At 43.6% G+C, this 13,647-nt stretch overlaps 13 non-coding genes across 13 annotated transcripts; 9 read left to right on the top strand and 4 right to left on the bottom strand.

Moving 5' to 3' along the window:
• Positions 1–859: 859 nt before the first annotated feature.
• Positions 860–954, bottom strand: TRNAI-UAU (transfer RNA isoleucine (anticodon UAU)). Its single transcript has 2 exons — positions 917–954; positions 860–895 (listed from the first exon to the last, which is right to left on the bottom strand). It is a non-coding gene; the product is annotated as a tRNA-Ile (tRNA).
• A 1,022-nt stretch (positions 955–1,976) lies between these two features.
• On the top strand, positions 1,977–2,048 carry TRNAT-UGU (transfer RNA threonine (anticodon UGU)). Its single transcript has one exon. It is a non-coding gene; the product is annotated as a tRNA-Thr (tRNA).
• A 687-nt stretch (positions 2,049–2,735) lies between these two features.
• On the top strand, positions 2,736–2,817 carry TRNAS-GCU (transfer RNA serine (anticodon GCU)). Its single transcript has one exon. It is a non-coding gene; the product is annotated as a tRNA-Ser (tRNA).
• A 546-nt stretch (positions 2,818–3,363) lies between these two features.
• TRNAT-CGU (transfer RNA threonine (anticodon CGU)) lies at positions 3,364–3,435 on the top strand. The gene has a single exon. It is a non-coding gene; the product is annotated as a tRNA-Thr (tRNA).
• Positions 3,436–4,923: 1,488 nt separating this feature from the next.
• On the bottom strand, positions 4,924–5,018 carry TRNAI-UAU (transfer RNA isoleucine (anticodon UAU)). Its single transcript has 2 exons — positions 4,981–5,018; positions 4,924–4,959 (listed from the first exon to the last, which is right to left on the bottom strand). It is a non-coding gene; the product is annotated as a tRNA-Ile (tRNA).
• A 1,022-nt stretch (positions 5,019–6,040) lies between these two features.
• TRNAT-UGU (transfer RNA threonine (anticodon UGU)) lies at positions 6,041–6,112 on the top strand. Its single transcript has one exon. It is a non-coding gene; the product is annotated as a tRNA-Thr (tRNA).
• A 687-nt stretch (positions 6,113–6,799) lies between these two features.
• TRNAS-GCU (transfer RNA serine (anticodon GCU)) lies at positions 6,800–6,881 on the top strand. The gene has a single exon. It is a non-coding gene; the product is annotated as a tRNA-Ser (tRNA).
• A 546-nt stretch (positions 6,882–7,427) lies between these two features.
• On the top strand, positions 7,428–7,499 carry TRNAT-CGU (transfer RNA threonine (anticodon CGU)). The gene has a single exon. It is a non-coding gene; the product is annotated as a tRNA-Thr (tRNA).
• Positions 7,500–8,987: 1,488 nt separating this feature from the next.
• Positions 8,988–9,082, bottom strand: TRNAI-UAU (transfer RNA isoleucine (anticodon UAU)). The gene is made up of 2 exons: positions 9,045–9,082; positions 8,988–9,023 (listed from the first exon to the last, which is right to left on the bottom strand). It is a non-coding gene; the product is annotated as a tRNA-Ile (tRNA).
• A 1,022-nt stretch (positions 9,083–10,104) lies between these two features.
• TRNAT-UGU (transfer RNA threonine (anticodon UGU)) lies at positions 10,105–10,176 on the top strand. The gene has a single exon. It is a non-coding gene; the product is annotated as a tRNA-Thr (tRNA).
• A 687-nt stretch (positions 10,177–10,863) lies between these two features.
• On the top strand, positions 10,864–10,945 carry TRNAS-GCU (transfer RNA serine (anticodon GCU)). Its single transcript has one exon. It is a non-coding gene; the product is annotated as a tRNA-Ser (tRNA).
• Positions 10,946–11,491: 546 nt separating this feature from the next.
• TRNAT-CGU (transfer RNA threonine (anticodon CGU)) lies at positions 11,492–11,563 on the top strand. The gene has a single exon. It is a non-coding gene; the product is annotated as a tRNA-Thr (tRNA).
• A 1,488-nt stretch (positions 11,564–13,051) lies between these two features.
• TRNAI-UAU (transfer RNA isoleucine (anticodon UAU)) lies at positions 13,052–13,146 on the bottom strand. Its single transcript has 2 exons — positions 13,109–13,146; positions 13,052–13,087 (listed from the first exon to the last, which is right to left on the bottom strand). It is a non-coding gene; the product is annotated as a tRNA-Ile (tRNA).
• Positions 13,147–13,647: the final 501 nt, after the last annotated feature.

Below are 13,647 nucleotides of genomic sequence, written 5' to 3'. Positions count from 1 at the left end.
CCCACCCAATTGTTCTATATGTCTGCTACCCTGACCGCATTCACACATCATTGGCTATTAGTATGCAGCTTGTGGGCGCTGTCAATGGGATATAAGCACCATTCCCCATGTCTGCAATAGCTAGACCAGATTCTGAGGTATGATGAGCAGGGGTCCAGGCACTTCGCCTGACGAACGCCGGGCTTAGCCCTGCCGGGCCTAGCCCTGAGGGGCCTAACTGGGCATGGCCCTGTGTAAGGTAGGGTGAGCAGGGGACCACTTGCAACTAACCTTCGGCACCAATCAGGCATGGAGAGGTCTGTGCAAATGCCCAGCCCTTTAGCAATCTCGATCTGCAAAACCTTCAACTCCTAATTCTCATGGCTCCCAGAAGCCCTAGCCCATATGCAAATGAGGCGAGTTCCTATCAGCATCCTTGTTCTGCTTGATTTTATCAAAGTGACTGCCTGATTAGTGAAAGGGTATTTATTCTCAGAGGTTTGCTTCAAAGGCGATAATGCAGTAAATAGACAACATTATTCTTTGTAAGTTGATATTGTCTCCTGGATCCTACTCCAGTAACCCTTTTTCTACCTTTACAAATGTCTTCCGTAAGTGGTGCTCAGCAGAAAATGGAGTATAATAACAGTTGACATTTTTTATTTTCTGTTCTATTTTCAAAAACCCTCCGTAGCTGTATTTAAAGCGCAAACACCCCATAAATAACTTGCAATGAGTATTCCATGTCTAAAAGGCAGAGGAGCTGTCATACAACATTAACTGACAATCAAGGAAACCTTGAGGTGAACCAAAAAATGTCCAGAACATTTATTGGTTCAATAATTCAGTTTTGAGGTGAATTAGTAAAAAGTTCCAAAGTTGCTCCAGGTGAGGCTTGAACTCACAACCTCGGCATTGCTCACTGCATGTACTGCTGTATAAGTACCGCGCGCTAACCGATTGCGCCACTGGAGCTGCTGTGTTTTGGTTTTCGACATGAAACTACACCCACAAACACACACACAAGTGTACAAAAGCACCCACAAGCTCTGGCATTGTCTTTTTAGCTGACACCAAATTATGGGTGCCTTGTAGTGCCCATATTGTGCCACTGGAGCTTACCTTTTAGCCTGATATACACTTTGCCACTGATGTTCAGCCAATGGTGCAGTCAAATGTCCCTTCTACATTTTTGTCATGCTGCAGGCAGTGCCACTGGAGCCAGCATGATGCTCTTCCTCATATTCAACACGTGTCAATTGAAACACCTCCCAATGTCATCTTGGCGATGCCTATAAACACCCCAGGACTTTGATGAATTTTTCTCAACAGCAAGTGAGGCAGTTTTCCTGCAAACGGCTGGATGTACCTCAACAAGGAACGCATTGTGGTTCTATTTTGAAGATGTTTGTGTTATTACCTGTAAAGACTTGAATGCCTAACATAATCCCTGTAGACGAGGTGGCCGAGTGGTTAAGGCGATGGACTGCTAATCTGCTGTACACGCGTGGTTTCGAATCCCACCTTTGTCGATTTTAACTTTTGAAATCTTTTTTAAACATCTGCATTGCTCTAAGCACCATTGCCATTGGCTTTCAAAGAACATACAGACAAAAGTGAAAATATGCATGTTAGTTGATTAAGAAGGACACAAACAAGGTTGTCGTGTTACTGGCAGGAATGCAATCTGCTGTGCTTGACTACCCTTTGAGCCAGAATCCGGATAGAAATTTAAAAAAGCAAAGGTAATATCCATATTGTCTCTCTGCTGCCATGTACATGTTTTTTTCAACTTTCACGCATCACATCTCCTCATTAGTCACCCTAAAATTGCACGGAATACGCACAAATTAGCTGCTCCTCAAAAAATCGGCCAGAAAAAAACAGGTCAAATCACAATCATATATATACATTCTCACACACCCTTCAAATATGTCTACCCAGTAAACATCATGTTGTGTGCTCGTTGTGTTGCTGTTATGCGTCGTAACCTGAGGGGCTCTGTAGCTCAGTGGCAGAGCACTGGTCTTGTAAACCAGGGGTCGTGAGTTCGATCCTCATCAGGGCCTCCAAATGGTAATTTTCTTGAACATTGTTGAATAGGAACTGATATTGCACATTGTACCTGTGCAACCTTTTACCAATGGATTCGGGCCTATAACAAAGCCACAAGCGCAAGGTGTCTGAATAGTCTGTGGGGAAGGTCGGCTTTCTGGACCTAATTTCTTCAAGAAAAAGACCTTGATAATTTTGTGATGACAGATGCAGATGATCACGGTGAAGCCCTTACTCTATTGAACAGTACAGCGGTTCTGGGTTGCACGCCTTTCTCTATTTTCAGGGACGTTGATGTGGCAAAATTTAATTGGAAAAGGGTTATTGCCATCACTCACTATTTAAATTCAATGACATCACAGGAAGCAGCAGCATCTGAACTTTGATCTTGGCTGGAAACGTTGAATGATGCCAAACACTGGGAAACTGGAGCTTGCGTTATGCTGGTTTTACTACTAATGGTGTGCCATACGGAAGCTCAAGCACCTTCCTCTGGATTAGTGTTGTGAACCCTCCAGGAGCTCTTGTTATATTTTTCTGAACTTCAACTTGATGTGTTTATCTATCAATGGCCGGGTAAGGAAGAACGAGTCAACGATCTTGTTTCTATTATGACAAACATGATCTATTTTTCACTGACTTTGCACCACCATTGTTTTATCTCTTCTTTAAGCATGGGATTCGAGCACCGTTCCCAAACAGACAAGGTGGCCGAGTGGTTAAGGCGATGGACTGCTAATCCATTGTGCTCTGCACGCGTGGGTTCGAATCCCACCTTCGTCGTATTTTTTCTTTATAGTCTGCATTTAAACATAGACCAAAGTCTTTCAACCTCCCTGTGAAAGACAGGAATGAGTACAGATATGGAAATAGAGATGTAAAAATAAGTTCATTGGTGCAGGCGGAGAATGAAATTAGTCAAAGACTTTCCTCGTAGGTTTCCATTCTTTACTATTATAGGAGCCAAAATCAGCGCAGTTAGTAAACTCCCAAGCTTACATCCCAAATTCTTTTTTCTTTTAGTTGTCTGCCTTTTACATGTTCCTTTTGCCATCATTCTGACCTGCTATCTAAACTCATGAACCTGTTCAGCATCCTACTCAATACATACATACCCGTAAAAGTACATACTCAAACGCATACCGACAATGTATCACCAACATAAGCACACACGCTTTCGCAAATCAGATGTATGATGACGTACTGAACACATGCAGAGATATACAGCCATTTTTACACAACCAGAAATTCATATACCTGGAGATCTACCTAGGTAAAAACCATGGTTTCTTTGCACTTTCTGTTGTTGGCTGTGAGCAAGCAGCAGGTGGCCTTGTAGCTCAGTGGCAGAGCACTGGTCTCGTAAACCAGGGGTCATGAGTTCAAACCTCATCAGGGCCTCGGGCGGATTATTTTCAAAAAGCACGGGGAAGAGAAGCCAGAGTTGCACCATCTACAGAGAACCTTTTATGACGGGATGCATCCTCATAATTGAAGTCTTCCACAGAAGGAGTGAAATAGAGTTCGAGAGGAAGGCCTAATGTTTTCAGGCAAAGACTGACAAAAACCTTGCAATGTCGCATGTAGCTGCTTTGGTGAAAAGACTGTTCAAGTTCACAATGCAACGGAGGGGTGTTCCCCATCTCCATACAATCATCTCTTTGATAATGTAAACGTGCCAGGCGTGTTGAAAGACAAAGACAGACACAACCGCACATACCAGTTGAAGAAAGACAGCCAGCAAACACATTTGTATAGAGGTAAGCAAGCCTCAATTAGAGATGTGAGTCCCTCCGTTTCTGCGGGAGTCCACAAGTTTAATAAAAAATGAACACATATCTTTCATGTTCTAATGATTACCAATCTTTCTGATTAGCTCTGCATAGCTCCAATGGCTATGTGTGTGTGTGTGTGTGTATGTGCCCGTGTGTGTAGGGGAAGGGGTCGGTAGATGTGTTCACGCAGAGCAAGTTGCATACATCGCCAACAGCCATTCTCTCCTGCTCCTGTGCATCCAGTTCGGAAGCGAACCCACCCAATTGTTCTATATGTCTGCTACCCTGACCGCATTCACACATCATTGGCTATTAGTATGCAGCTTGTGGGCGCTGTCAATGGGATATAAGCACCATTCCCCATGTCTGCAATAGCTAGACCAGATTCTGAGGTATGATGAGCAGGGGTCCAGGCACTTCGCCTGACGAACGCCGGGCTTAGCCCTGCCGGGCCTAGCCCTGAGGGGCCTAACTGGGCATGGCCCTGTGTAAGGTAGGGTGAGCAGGGGACCACTTGCAACTAACCTTCGGCACCAATCAGGCATGGAGAGGTCTGTGCAAATGCCCAGCCCTTTAGCAATCTCGATCTGCAAAACCTTCAACTCCTAATTCTCATGGCTCCCAGAAGCCCTAGCCCATATGCAAATGAGGCGAGTTCCTATCAGCATCCTTGTTCTGCTTGATTTTATCAAAGTGACTGCCTGATTAGTGAAAGGGTATTTATTCTCAGAGGTTTGCTTCAAAGGCGATAATGCAGTAAATAGACAACATTATTCTTTGTAAGTTGATATTGTCTCCTGGATCCTACTCCAGTAACCCTTTTTCTACCTTTACAAATGTCTTCCGTAAGTGGTGCTCAGCAGAAAATGGAGTATAATAACAGTTGACATTTTTTATTTTCTGTTCTATTTTCAAAAACCCTCCGTAGCTGTATTTAAAGCGCAAACACCCCATAAATAACTTGCAATGAGTATTCCATGTCTAAAAGGCAGAGGAGCTGTCATACAACATTAACTGACAATCAAGGAAACCTTGAGGTGAACCAAAAAATGTCCAGAACATTTATTGGTTCAATAATTCAGTTTTGAGGTGAATTAGTAAAAAGTTCCAAAGTTGCTCCAGGTGAGGCTTGAACTCACAACCTCGGCATTGCTCACTGCATGTACTGCTGTATAAGTACCGCGCGCTAACCGATTGCGCCACTGGAGCTGCTGTGTTTTGGTTTTCGACATGAAACTACACCCACAAACACACACACAAGTGTACAAAAGCACCCACAAGCTCTGGCATTGTCTTTTTAGCTGACACCAAATTATGGGTGCCTTGTAGTGCCCATATTGTGCCACTGGAGCTTACCTTTTAGCCTGATATACACTTTGCCACTGATGTTCAGCCAATGGTGCAGTCAAATGTCCCTTCTACATTTTTGTCATGCTGCAGGCAGTGCCACTGGAGCCAGCATGATGCTCTTCCTCATATTCAACACGTGTCAATTGAAACACCTCCCAATGTCATCTTGGCGATGCCTATAAACACCCCAGGACTTTGATGAATTTTTCTCAACAGCAAGTGAGGCAGTTTTCCTGCAAACGGCTGGATGTACCTCAACAAGGAACGCATTGTGGTTCTATTTTGAAGATGTTTGTGTTATTACCTGTAAAGACTTGAATGCCTAACATAATCCCTGTAGACGAGGTGGCCGAGTGGTTAAGGCGATGGACTGCTAATCTGCTGTACACGCGTGGTTTCGAATCCCACCTTTGTCGATTTTAACTTTTGAAATCTTTTTTAAACATCTGCATTGCTCTAAGCACCATTGCCATTGGCTTTCAAAGAACATACAGACAAAAGTGAAAATATGCATGTTAGTTGATTAAGAAGGACACAAACAAGGTTGTCGTGTTACTGGCAGGAATGCAATCTGCTGTGCTTGACTACCCTTTGAGCCAGAATCCGGATAGAAATTTAAAAAAGCAAAGGTAATATCCATATTGTCTCTCTGCTGCCATGTACATGTTTTTTTCAACTTTCACGCATCACATCTCCTCATTAGTCACCCTAAAATTGCACGGAATACGCACAAATTAGCTGCTCCTCAAAAAATCGGCCAGAAAAAAACAGGTCAAATCACAATCATATACATACATTCTCACACACCCTTCAAATATGTCTACCCAGTAAACATCATGTTGTGTGCTCGTTGTGTTGCTGTTATGCGTCGTAACCTGAGGGGCTCTGTAGCTCAGTGGCAGAGCACTGGTCTTGTAAACCAGGGGTCGTGAGTTCGATCCTCATCAGGGCCTCCAAATGGTAATTTTCTTGAACATTGTTGAATAGGAACTGATATTGCACATTGTACCTGTGCAACCTTTTACCAATGGATTCGGGCCTATAACAAAGCCACAAGCGCAAGGTGTCTGAATAGTCTGTGGGGAAGGTCGGCTTTCTGGACCTAATTTCTTCAAGAAAAAGACCTTGATAATTTTGTGATGACAGATGCAGATGATCACGGTGAAGCCCTTACTCTATTGAACAGTACAGCGGTTCTGGGTTGCACGCCTTTCTCTATTTTCAGGGACGTTGATGTGGCAAAATTTAATTGGAAAAGGGTTATTGCCATCACTCACTATTTAAATTCAATGACATCACAGGAAGCAGCAGCATCTGAACTTTGATCTTGGCTGGAAACGTTGAATGATGCCAAACACTGGGAAACTGGAGCTTGCGTTATGCTGGTTTTACTACTAATGGTGTGCCATACGGAAGCTCAAGCACCTTCCTCTGGATTAGTGTTGTGAACCCTCCAGGAGCTCTTGTTATATTTTTCTGAACTTCAACTTGATGTGTTTATCTATCAATGGCCGGGTAAGGAAGAACGAGTCAACGATCTTGTTTCTATTATGACAAACATGATCTATTTTTCACTGACTTTGCACCACCATTGTTTTATCTCTTCTTTAAGCATGGGATTCGAGCACCGTTCCCAAACAGACGAGGTGGCCGAGTGGTTAAGGCGATGGACTGCTAATCCATTGTGCTCTGCACGCGTGGTTTCGAATCCCACCTTTGTCGTATTTTTTCTTTATAGTCTGCATTTAAACATAGACCAAAGTCTTTCAACCTCCCTGTGAAAGACAGGAATGAGTACAGATATGGAAATAGAGATGTAAAAATAAGTTCATTGGTGCAGGCGGAGAATGAAATTAGTCAAAGACTTTCCTCGTAGGTTTCCATTCTTTACTATTATAGGAGCCAAAATCAGCGCAGTTAGTAAACTCCCAAGCTTACATCCCAAATTCTTTTTTCTTTTAGTTGTCTGCCTTTTACATGTTCCTTTTGCCATCATTCTGACCTGCTATCTAAACTCATGAACCTGTTCAGCATCCTACTCAATACATACATACCCGTAAAAGTACATACTCAAACGCATACCGACAATGTATCACCAACATAAGCACACACGCTTTCGCAAATCAGATGTATGATGACGTACTGAACACATGCAGAGATATACAGCCATTTTTACACAACCAGAAATTCATATACCTGGAGATCTACCTAGGTAAAAACCATGGTTTCTTTGCACTTTCTGTTGTTGGCTGTGAGCAAGCAGCAGGTGGCCTTGTAGCTCAGTGGCAGAGCACTGGTCTCGTAAACCAGGGGTCATGAGTTCAAACCTCATCAGGGCCTCGGGCGGATTATTTTCAAAAAGCACGGGGAAGAGAAGCCAGAGTTGCACCATCTACAGAGAACCTTTTATGACGGGATGCATCCTCATAATTGAAGTCTTCCACAGAAGGAGTGAAATAGAGTTCGAGAGGAAGGCCTAATGTTTTCAGGCAAAGACTGACAAAAACCTTGCAATGTCGCATGTAGCTGCTTTGGTGAAAAGACTGTTCAAGTTCACAATGCAACGGAGGGGTGTTCCCCATCTCCATACAATCATCTCTTTGATAATGTAAACGTGCCAGGCGTGTTGAAAGACAAAGACAGACACAACCGCACATACCAGTTGAAGAAAGACAGCCAGCAAACACATTTGTATAGAGGTAAGCAAGCCTCAATTAGAGATGTGAGTCCCTCCGTTTCTGCGGGAGTCCACAAGTTTAATAAAAAATGAACACATATCTTTCATGTTCTAATGATTACCAATCTTTCTGATTAGCTCTGCATAGCTCCAATGGCTATGTGTGTGTGTGTGTGTGTATGTGCCCGTGTGTGTAGGGGAAGGGGTCGGTAGATGTGTTCACGCAGAGCAAGTTGCATACATCGCCAACAGCCATTCTCTCCTGCTCCTGTGCATCCAGTTCGGAAGCGAACCCACCCAATTGTTCTATATGTCTGCTACCCTGACCGCATTCACACATCATTGGCTATTAGTATGCAGCTTGTGGGCGCTGTCAATGGGATATAAGCACCATTCCCCATGTCTGCAATAGCTAGACCAGATTCTGAGGTATGATGAGCAGGGGTCCAGGCACTTCGCCTGACGAACGCCGGGCTTAGCCCTGCCGGGCCTAGCCCTGAGGGGCCTAACTGGGCATGGCCCTGTGTAAGGTAGGGTGAGCAGGGGACCACTTGCAACTAACCTTCGGCACCAATCAGGCATGGAGAGGTCTGTGCAAATGCCCAGCCCTTTAGCAATCTCGATCTGCAAAACCTTCAACTCCTAATTCTCATGGCTCCCAGAAGCCCTAGCCCATATGCAAATGAGGCGAGTTCCTATCAGCATCCTTGTTCTGCTTGATTTTATCAAAGTGACTGCCTGATTAGTGAAAGGGTATTTATTCTCAGAGGTTTGCTTCAAAGGCGATAATGCAGTAAATAGACAACATTATTCTTTGTAAGTTGATATTGTCTCCTGGATCCTACTCCAGTAACCCTTTTTCTACCTTTACAAATGTCTTCCGTAAGTGGTGCTCAGCAGAAAATGGAGTATAATAACAGTTGACATTTTTTATTTTCTGTTCTATTTTCAAAAACCCTCCGTAGCTGTATTTAAAGCGCAAACACCCCATAAATAACTTGCAATGAGTATTCCATGTCTAAAAGGCAGAGGAGCTGTCATACAACATTAACTGACAATCAAGGAAACCTTGAGGTGAACCAAAAAATGTCCAGAACATTTATTGGTTCAATAATTCAGTTTTGAGGTGAATTAGTAAAAAGTTCCAAAGTTGCTCCAGGTGAGGCTTGAACTCACAACCTCGGCATTGCTCACTGCATGTACTGCTGTATAAGTACCGCGCGCTAACCGATTGCGCCACTGGAGCTGCTGTGTTTTGGTTTTCGACATGAAACTACACCCACAAACACACACACAAGTGTACAAAAGCACCCACAAGCTCTGGCATTGTCTTTTTAGCTGACACCAAATTATGGGTGCCTTGTAGTGCCCATATTGTGCCACTGGAGCTTACCTTTTAGCCTGATATACACTTTGCCACTGATGTTCAGCCAATGGTGCAGTCAAATGTTCCTTCTACATTTTTGTCATGCTGCAGGCAGTGCCACTGGAGCCAGCATGATGCTCTTCCTCATATTCAACACGTGTCAATTGAAACACCTCCCAATGTCATCTTGGCGATGCCTATAAACACCCCAGGACTTTGATGAATTTTTCTCAACAGCAAGTGAGGCAGTTTTCCTGCAAACGGCTGGATGTACCTCAACAAGGAACGCATTGTGGTTCTATTTTGAAGATGTTTGTGTTATTACCTGTAAAGACTTGAATGCCTAACATAATCCCTGTAGACGAGGTGGCCGAGTGGTTAAGGCGATGGACTGCTAATCTGCTGTACACGCGTGGTTTCGAATCCCACCTTTGTCGATTTTAACTTTTGAAATCTTTTTTAAACATCTGCATTGCTCTAAGCACCATTGCCATTGGCTTTCAAAGAACATACAGACAAAAGTGAAAATATGCATGTTAGTTGATTAAGAAGGACACAAACAAGGTTGTCGTGTTACTGGCAGGAATGCAATCTGCTGTGCTTGACTACCCTTTGAGCCAGAATCCGGATAGAAATTTAAAAAAGCAAAGGTAATATCCATATTGTCTCTCTGCTGCCATGTACATGTTTTTTTCAACTTTCACGCATCACATCTCCTCATTAGTCACCCTAAAATTGCACGGAATACGCACAAATTAGCTGCTCCTCAAAAAATCGGCCAGAAAAAAACAGGTCAAATCACAATCATATACATACATTCTCACACACCCTTCAAATATGTCTACCCAGTAAACATCATGTTGTGTGCTCGTTGTGTTGCTGTTATGCGTCGTAACCTGAGGGGCTCTGTAGCTCAGTGGCAGAGCACTGGTCTTGTAAACCAGGGGTCGTGAGTTCGATCCTCATCAGGGCCTCCAAATAGTAATTTTCTTGAACATTGTTGAATAGGAACTGATATTGCACATTGTACCTGTGCAACCTTTTACCAATGGATTCGGGCCTATAACAAAGCCACAAGCGCAAGGTGTCTGAATAGTCTGTGGGGAAGGTCGGCTTTCTGGACCTAATTTCTTCAAGAAAAAGACCTTGATAATTTTGTGATGACAGATGCAGATGATCACGGTGAAGCCCTTACTCTATTGAACAGTACAGCGGTTCTGGGTTGCACGCCTTTCTCTATTTTCAGGGACGTTGATGTGGCAAAATTTAATTGGAAAAGGGTTATTGCCATCACTCACTATTTAAATTCAATGACATCACAGGAAGCAGCAGCATCTGAACTTTGATCTTGGCTGGAAACGTTGAATGATGCCAAACACTGGGAAACTGGAGCTTGCGTTATGCTGGTTTTACTACTAATGGTGTGCCATACGGAAGCTCAAGCACCTTCCTCTGGATTAGTGTTGTGAACCCTCCAGGAGCTCTAGTTATATTTTTCTGAACTTCAACTTGATGTGTTTATCTATCAATGGCCGGGTAAGGAAGAACGAGTCAACGATCTTGTTTCTATTATGACAAACATGATCTATTTTTCACTGACTTTGCACCACCATTGTTTTATCTCTTCTTTAAGCATGGGATTCGAGCACCGTTCCCAAACAGACGAGGTGGCCGAGTGGTTAAGGCGATGGACTGCTAATCCATTGTGCTCTGCACGCGTGGGTTCGAATCCCACCTTCGTCGTATTTTTTCTTTATAGTCTGCATTTAAACATAGACCAAAGTCTTTCAACCTCCCTGTGAAAGACAGGAATGAGTACAGATATGGAAATAGAGATGTAAAAATAAGTTCATTGGTGCAGGCGGAGAATGAAATTAGTCAAAGACTTTCCTCGTAGGTTTCCATTCTTTACTATTATAGGAGCCAAAATCAGCGCAGTTAGTAAACTCCCAAGCTTACATCCCAAATTCTTTTTTCTTTTAGTTGTCTGCCTTTTACATGTTCCTTTTGCCATCGTTCTGACCTGCTATCTAAACTCATGAACCTGTTCAGCATCCTACTCAATACATACATACCCGTAAAAGTACATACTCAAACGCATACCGACAATGTATCACCAACATAAGCACACACGCTTTCGCAAATCAGATGTATGATGACGTACTGAACACATGCAGAGATATACAGCCATTTTTACACAACCAGAAATTCATATACCTGGAGATCTACCTAGGTAAAAACCATGGTTTCTTTGCACTTTCTGTTGTTGGCTGTGAGCAAGCAGCAGGTGGCCTTGTAGCTCAGTGGCAGAGCACTGGTCTCGTAAACCAGGGGTCATGAGTTCAAACCTCATCAGGGCCTCGGGCGGATTATTTTCAAAAAGCACGGGGAAGAGAAGCCAGAGTTGCACCATCTACAGAGAACCTTTTATGACGGGATGCATCCTCATAATTGAAGTCTTCCACAGAAGGAGTGAAATAGAGTTCGAGAGGAAGGCCTAATGTTTTCAGGCAAAGACTGACAAAAACCTTGCAATGTCGCATGTAGCTGCTTTGGTGAAAAGACTGTTCAAGTTCACAATGCAACGGAGGGGTGTTCCCCATCTCCATACAATCATCTCTTTGATAATGTAAACGTGCCAGGCGTGTTGAAAGACAAAGACAGACACAACCGCACATACCAGTTGAAGAAAGACAGCCAGCAAACACATTTGTATAGAGGTAAGCAAGCCTCAATTAGAGATGTGAGTCCCTCCGTTTCTGCGGGAGTCCACAAGTTTAATAAAAAATGAACACATATCTTTCATGTTCTAATGATTACCAATCTTTCTGATTAGCTCTGCATAGCTCCAATGGCTATGTGTGTGTGTGTGTGTGTATGTGCCCGTGTGTGTAGGGGAAGGGGTCGGTAGATGTGTTCACGCAGAGCAAGTTGCATACATCGCCAACAGCCATTCTCTCCTGCTCCTGTGCATCCAGTTCGGAAGCGAACCCACCCAATTGTTCTATATGTCTGCTACCCTGACCGCATTCACACATCATTGGCTATTAGTATGCAGCTTGTGGGCGCTGTCAATGGGATATAAGCACCATTCCCCATGTCTGCAATAGCTAGACCAGATTCTGAGGTATGATGAGCAGGGGTCCAGGCACTTCGCCTGACGAACGCCGGGCTTAGCCCTGCCGGGCCTAGCCCTGAGGGGCCTAACTGGGCATGGCCCTGTGTAAGGTAGGGTGAGCAGGGGACCACTTGCAACTAACCTTCGGCACCAATCAGGCATGGAGAGGTCTGTGCAAATGCCCAGCCCTTTAGCAATCTCGATCTGCAAAACCTTCAACTCCTAATTCTCATGGCTCCCAGAAGCCCTAGCCCATATGCAAATGAGGCGAGTTCCTATCAGCATCCTTGTTCTGCTTGATTTTATCAAAGTGACTGCCTGATTAGTGAAAGGGTATTTATTCTCAGAGGTTTGCTTCAAAGGCGATAATGCAGTAAATAGACAACATTATTCTTTGTAAGTTGATATTGTCTCCTGGATCCTACTCCAGTAACCCTTTTTCTACCTTTACAAATGTCTTCCGTAAGTGGTGCTCAGCAGAAAATGGAGTATAATAACAGTTGACATTTTTTATTTTCTGTTCTATTTTCAAAAACCCTCCGTAGCTGTATTTAAAGCGCAAACACCCCATAAATAACTTGCAATGAGTATTCCATGTCTAAAAGGCAGAGGAGCTGTCATACAACATTAACTGACAATCAAGGAAACCTTGAGGTGAACCAAAAAATGTCCAGAACATTTATTGGTTCAATAATTCAGTTTTGAGGTGAATTAGTAAAAAGTTCCAAAGTTGCTCCAGGTGAGGCTTGAACTCACAACCTCGGCATTGCTCACTGCATGTACTGCTGTATAAGTACCGCGCGCTAACCGATTGCGCCACTGGAGCTGCTGTGTTTTGGTTTTCGACATGAAACTACACCCACAAACACACACACAAGTGTACAAAAGCACCCACAAGCTCTGGCATTGTCTTTTTAGCTGACACCAAATTATGGGTGCCTTGTAGTGCCCATATTGTGCCACTGGAGCTTACCTTTTAGCCTGATATACACTTTGCCACTGATGTTCAGCCAATGGTGCAGTCAAATGTTCCTTCTACATTTTTGTCATGCTGCAGGCAGTGCCACTGGAGCCAGCATGATGCTCTTCCTCATATTCAACACGTGTCAATTGAAACACCTCCCAATGTCATCTTGGCGATGCCTATAAACACCCCAGGACTTTGATGAATTTTTCTCAACAGCAAGTGAGGCAGTTTTCCTGCAAACGGCTGGATGTACCTCAACAAGGAACGCATTGTGGTTCTATTTTGAAGATGTTTGTGTTATTACCTGTAAAGACTTGAATGCCTAACATAATCCCTGTAGACGAGGTGGCCGAGTGGTTA

The sequence above is a fragment of the Ambystoma mexicanum genome, unplaced genomic scaffold, assembly GCF_040938575.1.
Source record: "Ambystoma mexicanum isolate Mex_15411 unplaced genomic scaffold, UKY_AmexF1_1 Mex_scaf46, whole genome shotgun sequence".
NCBI lineage: Eukaryota > Metazoa > Chordata > Amphibia > Caudata > Ambystomatidae > Ambystoma > Ambystoma mexicanum.
The sequence above is the reverse complement of the archived record's forward strand: the minus strand, read 5'-3'. Positions and strand labels throughout refer to the sequence as shown.